Source organism: Excalfactoria chinensis, chromosome 1 (assembly GCF_039878825.1).
Source record: "Excalfactoria chinensis isolate bCotChi1 chromosome 1, bCotChi1.hap2, whole genome shotgun sequence".
NCBI lineage: Eukaryota > Metazoa > Chordata > Aves > Galliformes > Phasianidae > Excalfactoria > Excalfactoria chinensis.
The window spans coordinates 70,779,711-70,794,384 of record NC_092825.1 but is presented as its reverse complement, the minus strand read 5'-3'; the positions used below and the strand labels follow the sequence as shown (position 1 = coordinate 70,794,384).

The 14,674-nt window shown below is 41.1% G+C and overlaps 1 long non-coding RNA gene across 1 annotated transcript; it reads left to right on the top strand.

Moving 5' to 3' along the window:
• The first annotated feature begins 1,113 nt into the window (after nucleotides 1-1,113).
• LOC140265556 (uncharacterized) lies at nucleotides 1,114-10,409 on the top strand. Its single transcript, XR_011906281.1, has 5 exons — nucleotides 1,114-1,238; nucleotides 1,364-1,543; nucleotides 2,276-2,410; nucleotides 9,034-9,120; nucleotides 9,767-10,409. It is a non-coding gene; the product is annotated as an uncharacterized lncRNA (long non-coding RNA).
• The last annotated feature ends 4,265 nt before the right edge of the window (nucleotides 10,410-14,674 follow it).

Sequence of the window (14,674 nt, the reverse complement as noted above, 5' to 3'; positions counted from 1 at the left end):
TAATTCCTAAGGTTAAAACCAACCAACCAACCAAAAAACCAACAAAACTCCAAGAACTTTAAATTTTTTCACATTCAACTATCTGGAATTGTGAGAATTAATTAACATTTTAAATAGAGATACAGTATTCCTACTTTTCAGTGGCCAGCTTTCTGTAGTTACCAATGACTTGAGCCAGTCAATTTCAGGCATTTTAAAAGGGTCTGATGTTTCAAAAGGTGAGTATGTATCCTGCCACCAAGAATAAGCAGGGATTTTTTGATAATGTGACCTGATTTGTATTTGAAGCATTTCATTCAATATACCAGACTGTTGCATACTGATTATATTAGGAATGTAGAAGCATTTTAAATAACATTTCAGTATTTGGTGCTCTTAAGTTCAAAATTTGTTGATGAATCTAGGTGTATTTGCTGAAACCTTAGCCTATCAGACTCATTTTCCTTGTTCCATCAGACACTTCAAGACTGTCCATATGCATTTTAATTTTCTTTATCTTGTATGAAACTTACATTACTGGGAATCTAAACCAGCACTTTATTTCTTTGTTAGAAGTTGATGGGAGTCAATTTCTGTCTAAAGCTACAAGTGATTAACTTCTAATTAGTTGCATAATAAATGGGTGATGTGACAGTTTCCAGAATGGCTCTGTACCTATTTTAGGATGTGTGCAAAGAGTACATGAAAGTATATGGTTGATGTAGAATCCTGGATAAAGAACAGTGAGCACCAAATATAACATCAATCATACTCTCAAACATATAAAAACCCTCTAATGTAAGAGTATGGGCAAGGGACAGTAAATACACTTTGGTATCAGGTGGTACCCTCTGGCTATTACCAAGAAGTGGGAGCTGAAGCAGCTTCCGTAAGTTCACCTCCTATTTATCCCACTCCTTGTATATTTTTGGAGTACACACTGCTCATGTCTGTAACAGAGAATATTTTACCAAGGGTCAAGCTTGCCAGTTATGAAGATTAGCAGACTGAGCTGGGGGTGGGAGGAGAGATGTAGGTGCCTGAACTTCCTGATTCATTGAAAAAACTTTGAGAGGAGGTGCTACAGCACAGCATAAGTCAGAGTCATTTCCTTAAAAGGCCAAGTAGAAGACAGAATATGGTATTATTTATCAGGCAATTGCAGCATCAAGAAAAGCTGCTTTCTGGGCCTGAGGAAAGAGAAGAGGAAGCAATGACTCAACCAGCCTAAGAACCTAAAACGATGCCACCAACATAAGGTAAGTCATGAATACCTGCTGAATTGCTGTCTGATAACCACATCAATCCAAATACATGGAAAATCAAGGAATTAATGTTTCTTTGGATTTTAAGGAAGTACATGCATCTTCTGTTTTCTCTACAGGGTCAAATATCACCTATTTCTTCACAGACAAGTTTATATGAAAAAGGCACCTGTCTCAGTTACCTAGGCTTAGAAGTCCTACTTTCAAAATTGCCAGGCAGTGCAAAAATCTGGCAAAGGCCATGCAGTGCTTCACAGAAGGAAATTAAAACAGCTAACTGCTACTGTATCAAAAATCAGGTAAAGTGAGAAGGGCCACATCAGCCATATCATATGCATACAGGAATCCAGGAGTCTAAATTTGTTTCAGGTGCTTGTGGGTAAACAAGTTTGATGCTAAAAATATTGAATTCAATCAATTGTTATTCCTGGAGAAATATGTAGTATTAAATGGAAAAGTATCTTCTCTGGAAGTTAATATGTTACTGACTGGCATGCTGTACTGCATTGCTTGCCTGATTGTAATAATTTGTTTTCTTAGTTAATGGAATTTTCTTCTACTTCCTTCTTAACTGATTTTCAGACAATTGCATTTGTGACAGCTACTTGATTAAAATCACGATTAGTAAATCTAGAACTTGTGGTAACTTTGTGTGATTTTATAGATTCTGTATTAATTAAAAACAAACAAACAAACACAAAAACAAAAACAGATTCTTTCCTTTCTATCACTTTGAACTTTCTTAGACTTCCAGAGAATCATCAGCAGAATGAGAAAGGCTGTGAGTTGCTGGGAGATACCTTTAGGTCTGACCATTTCAATTTCACAGGAGACTGCAGTACTTGCAAAACTGTACTAGATTAGCATCAGCCAAAAAAAAAAATCAAAAAAAAATAAATCAGTCCTTGTATCATGGTTTTATGATTCTTGTTATTAGTATTCCACATCATAACATCATTTAAAGCATAGGGAATTAAAGAGTTAATACTCCAGTTCCATGGACTGACAACTTTCTAATATCTGGTTCTCAGAAGAGAAGAACTATGTACCTCAGAGGACTTTGCATTCAGAGGGGAAGATAAGTCACAGGAGGAAGTCACAGGATTTCTCCCTCACTGCCTAGCAGTGTGTGGGTGTGCTCCCCAGCTGTGCACCTTCAGTTCAAAGTAAGGCTTTCAGTTTCAGGTGATTGCTCTCTCATTTTATTTGATTTATTAGCCTCAGTTCCCATTACATTGTATTACGTTGGGTTATCTTGCATTCCAATATCATATTTAGTAAAATTAAGTTTTTTCCTTAGATCATTGCCTCTGTTCTGTTGGTTTTTTTGAGGCCCAGCTCCCATCTCCCTACACTCCTCTTTTTCCCTTTCCTTTTTTGGGGGGCTGGTGGGCCTGCAGGCATTCTGCCCCCATTCACGGACACAGGTTGATCTAGATAACTCTGTAACACCTTGTCACTTGCTGAGCTGGAAGCAGCCTTTCTTCCAGAGAAATCCAATTCAAATTTGTTTTACCAGAAATGAATATGGAATAAATTTTGTTTCATACTTACAAGAAGCTGATAGAAATAGAAGCAGGAAAAGCCTATAACATTCACTGTATCATTAGTAAGGATGGAAGGATTTCTTTGTTACACATTACATGTGACTGACTGTATGAGGGTCTGAGACCACTGGCTAGATTATTTAAAAGAAAAAATAATTTCAGATAGGTGGAAACTAGTGTATAATCAGAAGGTCCTGCAAGATCATCGGTAAAAAAGGGAAGAGCACATGGGCAGACATGAAGAACCATCAGTCTGAACTGACTAGCAAAGCAGATCTCATCAGATTGAGATAGTGATAGATAGAGACAGTCAAATAGTTTGCAAGAACTTATTCTGATATATAACAATTGGAGATTTTTTATTTTATTTTATTTTTAAGCCAGAAAAATATATGAACTACTTTAATAGAGAGAGGTAGGCACCTTCTGAAAGTGACCTGAATTCCTAAGTTTCAATCAATTACATTTGCTAAAAAACAAACCTTCTGGAAGAGAGATCAGTTAAAGCACCTGTAGATCTGATATGCAAAATCATGTTCAAGGAAACAAAAGCAGATCCCAGTCTTCACATCAAGTACAGATCTCCCAGACCATAACACCGGCTTCTTACTGAAGCAGAACATTAACATAGGAGAGTAAAGATGTCCCTTAGCACTGTACTTGTTCTGTTCAGAGTGTTCCTAGCTACATCATCCAAAATTTAATGTTTTTCCTGTTGAAATACTGAAATTATTTGTTGTGTGCCATCAACCTGAATTTTGTTAGTTGTGCTAAGTCTCCATGACTAGGTTGTGATGAATTTGAGGAATGTTTTCATCAAATCTGTACAATGAAAGAATTGTTATTCCTCGCTGTCTAGTCTGGCCTTAAAGAATGCATGCAAGTTGTATGGGAATAACTGAGTCACAGCCTGAGCCACTGATTGAGCACCTGAGGAAAGGACTAGGTCAGCCCTGGGAGCACAGGTGAAGGCAATTCATCTGTGCAACTGGAAGGAGTGGAGCCTAGCTCCACTTCTCTTAGACCCCATTTAAGGGCTGACTGGCACTGGGGAAGGATCTCTTTCTGGAGAATGCTCCTTTGCAAATCTTTTCCCTGTAAACCTAGGACCTTCTGATATGGGTGGGCAATATTCTTCCTTTAGAGTATCTCTCTATTGTGCCAGTCCTTCCATCATCGCATCTGTGTTATAATGCCTTTCCCATTGTATTGATCAGTCCAGTTGTTACATTTGGTGAGCCAGGCAGGTATTTATTTATGATGGATTGCCTTAAAAAAATTATGCATTGGATGGTCACTAAGATCCTGAATATACCAGAAGAAGAACACCCAGGGGAAACCCCAAGATTCTTAGGTTCTCTGTGGCTAAGTGCTGCTCAGGTTATTGAAGAATAGAGACCTATAGGGAACAATGGTCATATTATTAAATCCCCTTCAATAATGGCTGACTTCCTGAACAAATTAGGTGAAAACTTTTTGACAACTGAGGAAACAACAGTAGCAGCTTCTGCTATGGCTGCTTCTTCTCACTATTAATGTGTATCATTCTTTGGAAGAGGACTTAAAAGATGAAAACAAGCTTTTGAAAGCTCACATTGGACAGCTGGAAAATAAAACTACATCTTTGACAGAGCAAGCCACCCCAACTTAAAATGGAATTTCCCCTTTGCAATTAAGACACATATCCTTAGAAGGGGAGAAAGGTTTGGGATCCTTGGATCCTAGTTGAACCCAAGGAGGTCCAGCAAGCTAAAAGCAAGCTGGAGGATCTGGGAACCTCAGATCCTTTAGAAATAAGGCCAGTAATAACTCAGAAGACAAAGTTCGGGACAGAACAGGAGTGCTAGCACACAGAGCGGCCCCCTGTACATAGCATGTTACATGTAACAGTGTGCCTGTACACAGCTGCCAAGCTCATGGATCTGTTACTACAATCTAAGTAAGGATTGTGAGGGAACACACCAGCTTGGCTGTTAAGACTGTGGGACATGGAAGCTGAAAGTATGGTAATGAATGATCCCAAGATTTCTAAACTGGTATCCATTACCACACATCTGGCTCTCAGGAAAAGGTTATATGCCACTGTGATACACAATGAAAAATCATTCTCTAATGCAATGGGTAATGGTGTCATGTGGAATCACATGGTTGAACAAAAGCAATGTTCTGACAAATACTGGTCTATGGACATCAGTGGAGGAACTTCAGGATTGAGAGAACTAGGAACTAAGGAGGCAACATATGATGATGATGCCTTTTAGAGTCCAGACTTGGTAAAGTTTTCAGCAGGGTTGAGGGACCTCATATTACAACAAGCTCTTCCCCACCTGTACGGTTTACTGTTGTTCATACTGAACCCCTTAGTGGACTCAGAGGCCATCATCCTACAGGCTACCCAATTGGTGGCTGATCTAGGGGAGAGAGAATACCTTTGGACCAGACGCAATATCCAAATATTGGAAGGGGCTGATGTCTTCCTCATAACTAAAACCAGGAGACCTGCCTCATGGACTCCTCAATTGGGGCCCATATGGGTATCCCAACAACAAATGTCTAACACCTTAGTCTGGGCTGAGATTCAATTTGCAAAAAATGATCACCAGCCCAATCATGTCCTCCTCTGACTATGAAGGCAGCTAGAGGACAATCAAAAATTTCAAAGTCGCCCAAAGAAAACCCGGGGTGAAAACTACAGATAAAATACCAACAACAACATGGAACTTGGAAGATTTCCTAGTTCCCAGTAAGAGGAAAAAGCCTCCTCAAGGTACACGGGCCACTATGCCTGAGCCACCTGAGGAAAAAGAATTCGCAATTGCACAATTACTTGCATGATGGGAGATGCTAGCACCCCTGTAGTTATGGACTCCAGATAGGACTGGAGGCCCTATGTTTAGCTGACAATTTTTTGGTCCCAAAAGAACATACAAAGGATTATGGATCTGACTGACACAGCTGTGGAAACATCAATTATTTATGAGGATCCAACTCATTTTAATGGGGATAGAGTGATGATCAGAGGCTTTGAGGGACAGACCATTCTGGTGACCCAAACACGGTTGAAATTGGGGGTTGGCCCAGGTTTTGGGTATATTTGACCCTACCCTCTCAGCTGAATTGGACGTTCATGTCTCTCAGAATGGCTTTGGCTGGGGCCTATGTCAATGGCAGAGTTCCATTCAGACCCCCATTGGATTCTAGTCTCAAAGAATGTGTGGATGGTATTCTGAGTATCTGCACAGATAGTTGGGCTTTTTTCCGGGAGCTCACTTTTTGAATTGCGCAGTGGGCTATCCAGGAATGAACTATTCATGTTCATCCAATCTGGGGTAGTGATATGTGGTGAGACATGTGGAATGTGGTTAAACACAGGACCATACATATCTACCACATTTCTGGCCACCAGTCTCTACAGTCACTGGGAAATGACTAAACTGATATATTGGCCCAAGTTCGATAAATTGAGAACTTGCCACCTGAGAACATCACCTGCTGGTTACATCAGAAGCTGCAGCATGCAGTACAAAAAAATAATGTGGGAAGCTGCTAAAGCATGGGGGGCTGCCCATACAACAATCTGTCATTACCCAGACATGCCGAGACTGTGATGCTTGTTCCAAGATGAAACAACATCCCATCTTGCTAGAGGACAATCCTCTCCAGCGATGGCAGGTCAATTACTCTGGGATCCTCCCCCTCTGACGGGGCTAAGTATGCCCTGGCCTGTGTTGACACCACAAACAGGCTAATGTAGGCCTATCCAGTCCAAAGAGAGAACCAGGCATATACCATCAAGGCATCATCAAGGCAAAACCAAATTAATGGCTGCCTACAGGACACCTCAAGTCATCGAGATCGACCAAGGGACACGTTTCACTGGAACCATGATACAACACTGGGCAGAAGAAAACAACACTGAATGGTGATTCCACCTGCAATATAATCTGATGGGGGCAGGCCTTGCTGAACAGTATTCTTATGGCTGCCCTGAAGACAGACTCTCAGTCCCTGCATGGGTGGACAAAGGGACTGAAATCCTGTGGGACTTGAATGAATGGCCTAGAGACAGCAGATCCAGTGCCCTGAAAATGATACAGACAACATGGGTCTCCCCGCTTAGGATCCAAATTATGGGCACTGATAATCGGTTAAGACCCCAGGGTGGCAATGAAGATAACCTTCTGCTCTCTGCCCCTAAGAATCTAGAACCAGATACCCATAGAATAAAATGGTCTTGGAGGGTGCAGGTAGGACTGAAGCAGGGAGATTATTGGAAGTGGGAGGCACAGTAGTCTCTTTGGTAATCACTACATGGCCTACTGACATTGTGGTCAACACTCCTGCCTTCATTGCTAAGGGGACCCCCATCATGTCCCTATGGCAGATCAGGACTCCTTGTTGGTACCTGATATAGTTATGCAGACACAGATATCTGGCCAAAGGGTGCAGTAATGGCAGCCAGGTCATGCCCCTGTGCAAGCCGAAGTGTTGATCCAGGATAAAAATACAGCCTGTACCTTGCCCTGGAGGTCAGACCCTTCCCTCCTGGTAACCCCGAAACACCTGTACTACACTCCATGAGTCTATAATCAAAGAACCACAAGGTTGGAGAGGACCTAAAAGATCATCTAGTCCAACTGTCCTCCCATCATCATTACTACCTCAAGCTAATAAACCATATATTGTAGCTCCTCATCCAGATGCCTCTTAAACACTGCCAGGAACGGAGGCTCCACCACCCCCCCAGGCAGGCCATTCCAGTGCCTGACCCTGCTCTGAGAGAAAAAGTTTTTCCTTATGTCTAATCTAAATCTCCTCTGGTGGAACTTGTGTTTCTTCCTCTGATGGGAGACTGAGTTTTCTGTGTAAGGGTTAATGGATGCAGAGAATGTAGTTTTAAGTAGGATGAGTGCTCTGGATTAGTTGAGTTATAGCCTGTAGATAAGGAAGCTAGTGAGTGGGGGGTTTGGGTAGGTGTGTGTATAGGTTTTCTCACTTGTATTGGGTGCATGGTGGGTGTACACGTCTGCGTGGTAATTAGGATGATATGTAAGGGATGTGATGCAGCAGTAAATTGAGAGAAGACTTCATGACATCCATGACTGTCTCTCTCCCCCAGACTGTCGAGGTTCCAGAACTATCGAGTTATTTGACCAGCCCACTTGGAAGTCTTTTGACTGGTGGCTATTTAAGGAATTAAGATTGGTAATGGCTACTTCCAGCTTGGAAGGTCCCACCTGCCAAGCTCTATTGGGAATGATACAAATGGAGCTCACCACCCCCTTTGGTTGGCGTAGTCTGGCAAAGGTGGTCCTATTGCCTCTCCAAATGGTGCATTTTTGAAAGTAAATGGGAATCATTAGAACTGACAGTACATGGGTTCCAGCATGATATATTCGGCCTCATCTCAAGGCAGAAAATAGCATCCAGCTTTTATAGTGACTGGGATTGTGTGCTTCTTACTTACTGGTGTTGCTTTGTAACCTGTTATACTGCAAATAACAGTAGTGTGACATAATGGATGAATTTCCTGTGTTATCAGTGTAGTCTCAAAAATTAGATTTATTAGGCATCATCCAGGTTGTTGTGTGCTTCTTCTATTTTAGTCGTAGACTGAATGTGAATTAAACAGGATTTGATGTTGCCAATGCTGGAATCTCTGGAAACAGTTCTTTTGATGTATTAGTAATGCTTGTTTATGATGCTGTTAGCTTATCAATTAGCCTTTTTTTCTTAATTTGGAAAGACAAAACCTGGAAAGCAATCCCAGACAAAGGGATGACCCTGTATCATAGAATGATTACCTCTCTTTCATCCCAATAACCAGGTCTTACAGAATGATTACAATAACGGCATGGACAACCTCACCCCTTCTGCTTTATTCCCAAAGGCCAAAAAATAGTATGATTTATCTCTTTTTCATTCTTTGACTGAGCCTGGCATCGGGGATCGAACTGGTGGATTTGGGAGCACAGCCAAACCTGCTGGGTTATATATTATGCAAATGATCATCAAATGCACTCATTAGACATTGCAATTGCAGCTTATGTGGTTAAGGGAGCAGGGAGACAAGGGTGGTTGGACCATGATGTAGCAATAGATGCTTGGTAGTGCTCAACCAGCTGGCCAGCAACAGTGGTTCTACCTTGTGGAGGTCTGGTGTCAGGCACCTGAATCTTCTATCCGGTGGGGCCCAGCCAACCTTCTTACATGGGGCTAAGGATGTGCTTGTATTTCCACAGGAAATGGAACCCAGTGGATTTCTGCTCGTCTGGTCTGGCTGTGGGTGCAAGCTACTACTGCTTCTGCTTCCTCTTCTGCTGCTGGGGGTGAGTCTTGGAAGAAATGATGCGGATGTCAACTCTAATGACTCCCAAGTTTCTGGGGAATTTCTGTCTGCAGTATGCAAAACTGACTAACTCTTCCACAGTATGCTTGTCCCTCTTGGCACTGATATGCTGAGTTCCTTCAACACTGGAATGACTCAGACAAAGATGGCGGTAGACTTTCTGCTCGCTCTAACTGGCTTAGACTGGGGTTTCTTCTCCAACCTGTTTGCCCCCTTCCAGCTAACTCGAGAGTGTTTTTACTTTCAGTGTGATCACTTTAGTTGTTATTTTGCTTGCTGTTTTTTGATCCCTGTTTTAATCCATTTGTGACTCTGAACTCCATTTTTAGCAAAGAAAGGTGGGAGATGTTGGGAGACTGAGTTTTCTGTGTAAGGGTTAATGAGTGCACAGAATGTAGTTCTGAGTAGGATGAGCGCACTGGGTTAGTTGAGTTATGGCCTGTAGATTAAGGAAATAGTGAGCAGGGGGTTTGGGTAGGTGTGTGTATAGGTTTATCTCACGTGTATTGGGTGCGTGGTGGATGTATGCGTCTGTGCAGGAATTAGGATGATATTTAAGGAGTGTGATGCAGCAGTAAATTGAGAGAAGACTTCATGATGTTCATGACTGTGTCTCTCTCCCCCAGATGGTCGAGGGTCCAGGATGATCAGGATATTTGATGGCTACATCATTACTCCTTCCAGTCATTAGTCTTTAGGATAAGCAGAAGCTTCAAAATGCCCAATGTTGCTGTGAGATCAAGAATGACACCCAGTGATGGCTTATGTGGGGCTGATGGAGCATAAGATGGACCTTCACCAAACAACTTGATGCCTCCAGTAACTCCACTGATCAATGGCCCATGAGAGAACATGAACTTCAGCCACAAATTGATAATCAATCATCTTACACTGTGTCAACCTGCATCATGATGGGAAACTGTATAAGCTAACCCTCCAGCTGACTCAATTATTAGTTCATGCTGTGAAAGATCAATATATCTAATTAAATATGTAATGTGGAATTTATGCTGAGTGTAATTATCAAAGTTGAAAATCGGACACTTAATAAATGCACAGGGTTGCAACTACTACAATTAATGAGAATATTAATTCATTTCTTAAAACAAGTGGCAGGCAGCTTTAAAAATACTTTATATTTTATTTATTATTTCTGGCACATCATCATTCCATATTTTAAAACTTCTCATATTTAATAGGTGCTTTGCTCAATATCAACAAAATTTATTTTTATTTTTATTTGATGGTAACATATATAAATATCCCTAATGGAACAGCTTCACAGTTGAATGCATATGATTAATACATGGTCAGCTAACTCGTTAGTCAAAGTAAAGAAGGTATTTTCATTTAACATACATAACATTTAAAAGTTTAATATGTATACTTAATATATTTTCACAGCAAAACTCAACCCAAAATCTAAGTCTGTGTTTATTACAATAATTTATCTCATTATAGTTTACTGCATTTCAGTCTATTATAAAAAATAAAATAAAATAAAATAAAATAAAATAAAATAAAATAAAATAAAATAAAATAAAATAAAATAAAATAAAATAAAATAAAAGCATGTTTGATATTTTCAAATGCATTTCATCATTTTGTTTCCACGGGAAAGTCTCAGGAAGATTGTTTTCTCTACTTTCATAATTAAAATAACTATTAAAATACAATGTTTTTCTCAAAAACTTTTTTTTTTTTTTTTTTTTTTTTAAATAAATAAGAGCGACTGAAATATACACACAGTTCACCAAAACTCAACAAGTTAAACAAGAAACAGAATCCACATGCAATGGATTTGCTGTTCCCCAACTGGAATGAAATGTGTTTATTTAAAAGGTTCATCTCATCTAAGGATAGGCAGTAGAGGTAAATGTATTTCATTAGAGGGTTCTGTGTAGCTGAGGTGTTCTGAAAGTTTGAAGGTTCTGCCTTTCTTTCTATTATTTCTGTGCCCATGGCTGTTGTATTTGAGAAGTCCTTGCTGCAACCTGGGACCTTGCTGCTCTGCTGTTATCACTAAGCTTTCTATTGCTTTACGATTAGTGAGCCAGCAGTGTACTTACTTTAGATGATGTGTTGGTTGGTCACTGGGACCCCCTAATATACCAAAGGAGGAACTCCTCAGTGCCCTGAGCACCACACAGATTACTGAAGAATGGACACCTATATGAGACAACAATCCAATTATTAAATCCTCTTCCAAGATTGCAGAATTCTTGAACAAATTAAAACAAACTTTCCTGACAACTGAGAAAATAGTAGTAGCAGCATCTGCTGTAGCATGGCTGCTGCTACTAACTCTCAGTGCATGCCATTCCTCTGAGAAAAGATTGAAAGATGAAAATGAGCTCATAGAAGCTAATATCTGTCACAGGCTAGAGGTAAGTCTGTGACAGGGGGGCACAGGCCCAGGCGAAAGAAAAAAGGAGAGACAAAGGAAGGAGTGAAGGAAAAGAAAAAAAAAATCAAAAAAAAAAGAAAAAAAAAAAAAAAAGAAAAAAAAAAGAAAAAGGAAGGGGATTGCCACAACCCAGCCAGCACTGGCCACATGCTTCGGGAGAGGGGAAAGGGTGGGGAGCCAGCAGATAGTTCTAACAAAGAGACAATGCATGACTGCAATGCATAATGAGGAAAATAAGTCTCTAATTCAATGGATATTATCTCCATGTAGGATCATGTGGACAAATAAAAACAATGTCCCAATAAATACCGGTCGATGAACTTCAATGGAGGAACTTCAAAATTGTATCAGAGAATTGGGAATGAAGAAGGCAATTCATGAAGATGCTTTTGAGAGTCAACACCAGATGGAGTTCTTGACAGAAACCTAATGTTGACATCTGACTCACTGGAGGAGTTAGAGAAGTTGGTAGACTTACTAACTACTCATTTACAAGAGAAAGGTTGGATTATAAACCCATAAAAAGTGCAAGGACCAGGCTTGTCAGTAAAATTCCTGAGTGTAGTTTGGTTGGGGAAGACCAGAGTACTACCCAGTGCAATAATAGACAAGGTTCAGGCATTTCCAGTCTCTGTTGCACCAAGCCAGCTGCAAGAGTTTTTAGGTATACTGGGATACGGCTTTTCCTTTATACCCCACTTACCACTTCTGAACCTACCAGCTGAACTAGGTGTCCATGAAACTCAGGATGGGTTTGTTTGGGACCCAAGTCAGAGACAGAATTCCTTTTGAGCCCCAGTTAGGTTCTGGTCTCATGTGTGGCATGGAGCAGAAGAAAGATGCAGTATGATTGTAAAATTATGATTGACAAATTAGATATTTGCCACCTACTTGGCATTATAGGTAGTAGAGCCAATAACCCAAACACCTGAAATTTTAGTTAAGACCACTTTGCTAGTTCAGGGGTGGATGAAAGATCTAACCCACCTTCCTAAGACAGGGGTGGCCCAAAAAGGATGGGCTATAGCCCCACAGAAAGTACAAGGACCAGGGTTATCAGGAAAATTCCTGGGTGTTGTCTGGTCAGGAAAAACTAAGGACTTACCCAGCACAATGATAGGTAAGATAGAAGAGTTCCTGGTTCCAACGAAAGCAAAGCAGTTCCAGGAGTTCCTGAGTATGTTAGGATACTGGCAATATATTATAGCCCACCTAGCACAAATACTAAAACATATATAGGGTTGACATCAAATAGATATTAATTAATATAGGATTGGGGTTAGGGTTAGAGTAAGGATAGGGATGGGGTTAGGGTTATTGTAAGGTTAGGGTTAGGGTTAGGATACAGATAGGGTACAGATAGGGTAAAGATAGGGTTAGTGTAAGGGTTAGGGTTAGGGTAGGGTTAGGATTAGGGATAGGGTAGAATGAGGGTTAGAGTTAGGTTTTACAGTTAGGGTTAGGTTTATGGTTAGTGTTAGGGTTAGGGCAGGGTTTGGGTTAGGATTAGGGTTAAGGTAAGGGTTAGGTTTAGGCATAGGTTTAGGGTTGGGGTTACATTTAGGGTTAGGGATGGGGTTAGGGTAGGGTGAGTGTTAGGGTTAAGGATAGGGTTAGAGTTGGCTTACGGTAAGGATTAGGTTAAGAGATAGGGTTAGGATTAGGGTAAGGGTTAGAATTAGGGTTAGGGTTAGGATTAGGGTTAAGGTATAGATACAGTTAGGGTTAGGATTAGGGTAAAGGTAAGGGTTAGGGATGGGGTTAGGGTAAAGTGAGGGATAGGGGTAGTTATAGATTTGGGGTTAGGGAGGGGTTAGGGTTAGGGCTAGGGCAAGGGTTAGGGTTAGGGCTAAGTTTAGGATAGGTTTAGGGTTAGGGTTATGTGGTCAGGGTTAGGGTAGGGTGAGGCTTTGGGTTAGGGTTAGGGTTAGCATTGGGGGTTGGGTTAGGTTATGATTAGGTTTAGAGTTTGGGTTAGGGTTTGCAATAGGGTTAGGGTTCAGGTTAGTGTTAGGGTTAGGGTAAGTGTTAGGTTCAGGGTTAGGGTTAGGGTTTGGGTCTAACCCTAGGTTAGAAACATCTTAGGGTTAAGGTTAGCATTAGAATTAGGGTTAGGTTAAGGGTTAGGGTTAGGGTATGATGAGGGTAAGGGTTAGAGTTAGGGTTAGGATTAGATTTAGGGTTAGGTTTATTGTTAGTGTTAGGTTTAGGGTTATCGTAGGTTTAGGATTAGTGTTAGGGTTTGGGTTAGGATTAGGGTTAAGGTAAGGTTTAGGGTTAGGGTTAGGGTTAGGCTTAGAGTTAGGGTTATATTTAGGGTTAGGATAAGGGTTAGGTCTTAGGGTTAGGGTTAGTTTTAGGGTTAGGATAGGGTATTAGGATTAGGGTAAGGGTTAGGTTTTGGGTTAGGGTAGGGTTAGGTTTAGGGTTAGGGCTAGCGTTATTTTTAGGGTTTGGATATGATTAGGGTTAGAGTTACAGTTAGGGTTAGTGTTTAGGGTTAGGGTTAGTTTTAGGGTTAGGTTAGGATTGGGTTAGGGTTTAGGGTTAAGGTTAGGTTTTGGGTTAGGGTAGGTGTGGGAATACAAGAAAAGCTGTTCAGAGCAGCAGCTGTGGAGCAAGATAAACAGCATGAGAACCAAGGACACCTCTGGAAGGAGAAGAAGGCTCTCACAGCTGTGATTGGATATGTGCCTGCATTGACAGTAGAAAAGTGTTTTGTAGAATGCTTTGTTGACATGTAAAGGTGGTTGGGAAAGTTATAAGGGTAGATGGGAAAGTGAGAAAACAACAACTTGTGAAGGTATATAAGGGATGTGAGAACTTGTAATAAACGATTTGGATCGTTCACATCTGAGTCCGTGCCTCGAACGCTGCAAATGGCGCCCACTGCGTGGAGCAAATCAAGCCGCGGCTGAGCGAGCCCGGATCGGCAGCGTCGCCCGACTGAGCTTCGGAGAGACTGTTTCGCGCGCGCCCGCACCGTTCTGCAGGACAGAAGGTGAGCAGTCGGGAACTATGGGGAGCTCACTAACGAGGGAGCAACAAGTAAATCGCGAAGTATTACGTTCAGTGTTACAGTTTCAGGAGGAGACTGTGTCTAATTCAGAATTAGCTACTCTTCTTA